Raw genomic sequence first — 6,000 nt, 5'->3', positions numbered from 1 at the left:
ATGTATCATTCTCTCTGAAATGGGATTGGCTTTATAGTTTTAAAGGAGGAGAGTCAAAGCTTGGCCAGCGAGACAATAATTAAAGCCAGCTCTAGACGGACTTTTCCCACTTTCCTTTCCAGCTGAGTCCAGAGGGAAGACTGACCAGAGGGAGTAAAGCACAAACTGGATGATGCAGTTGTTAAATTGAGGAGCAACACCCAGAACCTCATATTTTAAAGTCATTTTTCCCCCAGATCTCTGGGATTCTTCATCCTGTTGTGTTTTTTTTTTGTCTGTCTCTGAACACACCCTGATTTATGATGCACTTGAGATTCAGGGGAGAGTGAAATAAGCCTTTAAGCTGTTGCAGTATTTCCACTGGTGACATAGAGCTTGTGCATCAGTTCACATAAAAACAGGAAGGTGACGATCTGTAATGGAAAGTCAGTCTCAGCAGCTGCGCCAGGGCTGATATCAACAGCTATGAAATCACTGGGTTTAATTCATGCAAACTATTGAATGGTGCTTTATAAACGTGAATGTTAATATGTCCACATAAAAAGAAAAACCTTAGATTGAAATAGTAAATGTCTTTATATATATCTGGGAACTCAAAAGCTGCATAAAAAGGACAAAAAAACATTTTTTGTTATTTTTAAGAATGGGAGGCTTAAAGCTTAAAGTTCGATCACAGAGGTAATGAGAAAATGATATCAAAAATGCAAGAATATGCAAAAAAGAAAAAGCTTTTATAGAGAAAAACTGGAGAATGGAATAAATGTGCTTCACAAAAGGAGCCAAATAATCAGATACTGATCTAAAAGTCTGTTCATTTTTCCTTGCAGGAAATTTGGATCACTGGTATTACTTATCTTTTCAGCCAAATAAGAACAGAGATAAAAGTAAATGGGGAGCTTAAGGGTCAAAGTTCAAAGCTGGCATATGGGAAGTGACCCTTTCTGATCTTTTACAACCATATTTATCACTCTGTGGGCATGCAGTGTCTGCTGGAACAAGGACTGCATTGTATAGTCGAACATCCTTTGTGACGGCGACTCTGTGTCTATGTTGGCAGGGACTGGCTCTCACTGTGAGATCAACATCTGAAGCCCATTTTATCAGTCATGGCCTGAAGGATAAATGGAGCGTTCAAAACAGTAAACTATATTCACAGTTCAGTGGATAAGTTGTTGTTTCAGGTGTGGAAACTCACAAGTTCAGCAATCAATGTTGAAACATTAATATTGTTTCACAGTGTATGCGTATAGGGCTAGCTCTTGGAAATGTTGCTATGCAATGTGAGGATATTTCTCCATGAAGCAGCGATGGACTGGCCTTGGAAAGGAAGTAGCATCTGGCAGAAATGAGTGGGAAGAGAGCAGCAGAGCCCCCTGCTCCATCCACTGTGGTCATGCCTGAGTGCAGGCCAGGCTGTACCTCCTGGGATCCCAAATAGCTGCAGGGCCATCGGCTGAATGAGACTTGAGTTTACATCATCCTGCCCCGGCATTAAAGAACAGAAAATAGGAGGAGGAATACTCGTTTTCCTTGAAGGAATAAAAAGGCTGTTATAACATGGTTACAGTCAATTCTCTGACAGGAAGGAAATTGCACCACTAGTGTTGCAAAAACATGTAAAATAGAAAAAAAAATACATACTAAAGGCTCTTTATGCCTTATGGAACTTGTCAATTAAAAGAGGTAATTAATAAATGGATTCTTATCTAAGTAGCTTAATATGTCATTCAGGAGAGGCTCGAAGTAGAGCCACTTCTCTGCATCGAGGGGAGTCAGCTGAGGAGGCTCGGACATATTTTCCAGATTCCCTCTAGATGCTGTCCTCTGGAGGTGCTCCAGACTCTGCTAGGAGGAGGCCCAGGGGACGACCCAGGACTTGATGAAGGGACTATATCACTCAGCTGACCTGGGAACACATTGGGCTTCCTCCAGCTCTGCTGGTGTCTGGGGAGACGAAAGTCTGGGAGTCACTGCTAAGACTGCTACCCCCACGACGCGGTCCCAGATGAAGCGGAAGTATGAGCAGGTTAATCTTACTTTGAAAAATTTGGGAAAATCCATCCATTAATTTAGGCAAATATACACTTGAGAAAACATGTCAAGCTAAATATGTTCTTAACATAAAATTTGGCAATATAGCATTTTTCCACCCATTTTAAAATATTTATGGCATAAATAAACAGGGATTTTTGACAGTTATTGTTTGCTCCTGACCACTCAGTCCTTTCTTTTATGCCCAATGTTTGATAGTGATTAGGAAACAGGAAGGAGTCATTTCCTGTCTTTTATGTTACTTTCGTCTGGTCTCTACTTTTTAAATTGTTTCTCTAAAGATGGTTTAGATTAGTAATATTCTCCTTTGTCTTTCTTAAGATCAACACATTGGGGCCGAAAATAAGACAGCAGTGGGATCGTGAATGATCAATTAATTATTATCGATACCTAAAACTAATACATCCGCAGAAATGTAATTAAATTAGCGTTAATTTGTAAAAATAATAAAAACACGAATTTTCGTGGCAATAACTGAGCCCAGGACCGGCCATTATTTGCACAAATATAGTAACACCTCCCTCCTGACATCTTCCGGCAGTGAGGTCACGGTGTGGTACTGTAGGCCTAGCGGCATTTTCCCCACTTTACAACACTGCACCATTGGAATTTGCAAGAGCTATAGCTAAATTGATAATCCCCATGTGCATGGGAGTTGGATGTTGCAAAACATCAGGCAAAAGTATTTAAAAAAAAATTTGGTTGTTTCACCTTTCGTATTCATGGTCCACCACGGACGGGTTCATTGTTGGATTCCCAACTTGAAGAGGGAGAATTTGCCAACAACATGTAATATGTAGCCAAGGTTTAGAAGAAGAATGTTTTCAAGATGACTTGGATAATAGCACCAAATGCAGCATTGGGACTTGATCAACAGCCAATACCGCACCGTGACGTCACAAACAGGTAGGTAGTGTTCTTTGACAAACATGGATCTCTCCAGTAAAGCACGTTCAAATAAAATTACTCTTAATTAAAAACACTTATCATTTATTAAACAGTTATAATTATTTCATATTGAAAGTACTTTTATAAGTTTGAATTCCAAATATGACCAAACTTCTTCTTTAAAGGCTGAATTTGCTTTAAAGGTTTTTACAAGCATCTCTAAGGGTTTCAAAATCAATAGAGGATGGTATTTACATGTTACTCTGGATAAGTTTTATCCATATGAAAGAATAATAGAGATGTACAGAATTCCCATTTTCAGTTGCTGTTTTAGCTATTCTTCCAGTACTAGTTGGAAAAACATATTTTATACTGAAGAAATGAGACTACTCTCAGGGGGTTATTATGCCGTCTTAACATTTATGAAGGAAACTTTTTGTTGCACAGTGACTGAGAGGGAAAAGAAGCGAGACACAAGCTGCTTCCTTTTAAATGACTTTTCCATATGACAAAGCCATAACCCATATTCTGACATTTCTTATGGAGGAAAAAAAAGCTCAAAGCGCAAAGACCATGCAGGCTAATTCGTCACAGCTCTCACCTCAGGGATCCAAAGCAGTTTAGGGCAAGGACGTTGGAGAAGTTTTGCATCCTCCTGGATTCTCCTCCCCCCATGGCAAATAAGTGTGTGTGGTCTCCTGCTGCTGGTTCTGCAGACCCTGGTTTAAAGGTCAATAGGTCAAGGCTACGTACTGGAATGTTTATGTTTTTGCTTCCCCTTTTCACAGCAGAACCCATAGTGCTGTTTTTTTTCTCCTAAAAATAAAAGTAAAACTTAAATAAAAATACTCACGGTATCAATTTGCAATCCTATGGTTTAACACCATTATACTTGCAATGAACTATGACAAATTAAAGGTATTCAGTGGCTAAAAATGAATAGGTTCCATCAAACACTGCACCTTGGTTTGTTTAAGAGTTTAAACATTCTTTAAAAGTGGGTCTCCTCAGATAAACATAGAATCTGTAAATAAGCATGTATCTGGCATAAGCTTTATTTAATCATGAGAAGGGATGTCTGGACAGTATCCAGTTTAATCATTCCCACCGTCCCAATCAAACAGTCGGTAGTTTGAAACCATGGCATTCAGCCTCCAGTTGCATGGCAGCAAACAGCTCCCCAAACTGTAGACATGCCACACCCACCCCCACCCGCCATCTCTCCCCTCTGTGCACAACTGCAAAAGAGAAATGGCTGTTTGTTCATGACCCATAAAACCCAGTTGCGAAATGTGGCTGCAAAAAATAAAAGAAATTACTGTAGCTGCTCAGGGAGTGGCCTGTATATATTTTTTTGAGGGGCTCTTGCACTAATCTGTGTATGTGTGTGTGGGAAGGGAAAAGGGGCAAAGCCAAAGGGCGGTTTATGAACAATTTTGGATTCTGTTGCTTTCCTTCCCCATCCCCCCATTTTTTTCACGCACTCTCTCCCCTACTCTGTTTTAACCATCTCCCCCCTTCTCTTCCTCAGTCCCCCTCCACCAGCAGGTTGTTTAATACTTTCCAGATTTCGGCATGCCTTCAGCCTCCTGGAAGAGTTGCAAGTCTGCTGATGGAATTTGGCGGAAAAAGGGTTGTGGGTCCAGACAGGGGCTCCTGACACTGCAAAAGCAAAAGAAGCTGAGCGCCTCCCATCGGCAGCTCCCTCAAAAAGGAAAAAAGAATAACAACAACAACAACAAAAAATCACTCACGCACAAATACATATATACATAAACATATATAGATATAGATATAAGTCCATAGCTTCAATGCCAATCTTGCAGGAACTGTTGACACACTCCAGCCACATGAGGTTTAACGTTGTCCAGCATTAGGAAGAAGCCAGGGCCAATCTCACCTTTACATGGTCTCACAAGGGATATGAGGATTGCATCTCAGTATCTAATGGCAGTTATGCTACCTCTTGCGAGTGCATGGAGGACTGTGCGCCCCCCCAAATAAATGCCGCCCCACACTATTACTGACCCACTGCCAAAAAGGTCATGCTGAAGGATGTTGCTGGCAGCAGATCACCATCCACTGTGTCTCTAGACTCAGTCACATCTATAACATCCTTACTGTAAGCCTGCTTTTATCTGTGCAGTATACAGGGCGCCAATGGCAAATTTACCAATCCTGGTGTTCTCTTGCAAAAGACGAGCATCCTGCACAGTGTTGGGCTATGAGCACAACTTCCCCTCTTTGGACGTTGGGCCCTTATACTAGCCTCAGAGTCGTTTTCTAACCATTTGTGCAGACATGCACATTTGTGGCCTAATGGAGATCATTTAGCAGGGCTCTGGCAGTTCTACTGTTCCTCCTAGCAAAAAGGAGAAGGTAGCTGTCCTGCTGCTGGGTTGTTGCTCTCCTACCTCCTCCACATCTCCTGTATTGGCTTGTCTCCTGGTATTGCATCCAGCCTCTGGACACTATGCTGAAAGAGATGGCAAACTTTCTTACCACAGCTCGCATTGATGTGCCATCCTAGATGAATCAAAAGAGTGTGTCTTTCTAATTGCCCATTATCTTCACTTGTCTATTCGTTTGGCACAACAGCATGTGGAATTAATTGTCAATCAGTGTTGCTTTCTAAGTGGACAGTTTGATTTCATAGAGAATTTGATAAATTCTAGTTATATTGTGCTGTTAATGTGTCTTTATCTTTTTTAAGCAAGGAACTAAGAGGCTGTGACTTCACAGCCTCAGAAGCAGGATGAGGGTAAACAGCTGCAAGGCAAGACTCGAGTTACAAAAGAGGTTTGCATGGGGGAGGGAAGCGGGTTTAGCCACCTGAACAAATCGGGCTTCTCTAGTGTCTTGTAAAAATGTGTGGGACAACTAGAGTAAATGTGTTCCCAGCTTCTCCATTCATCTAAATAAACCCTGATGGCAGCCATGAATGATGTCAAGGGAATTATTTCAACACAAATAAAACGAGTAAATACTCTGACATTATAAAAAAAATTAAGGATATATCTTATTTTTCAAAGAAACAAGATTACAAAGAAGATTTAAATA

The sequence above is a fragment of the Cyprinodon variegatus genome, unplaced genomic scaffold (genome assembly GCF_000732505.1).
Source record: "Cyprinodon variegatus isolate N-32 unplaced genomic scaffold, C_variegatus-1.0 Scaffold778, whole genome shotgun sequence".
Lineage (NCBI taxonomy): Eukaryota > Metazoa > Chordata > Actinopteri > Cyprinodontiformes > Cyprinodontidae > Cyprinodon > Cyprinodon variegatus.
Note: the sequence above shows the minus strand (reverse complement) of the source record.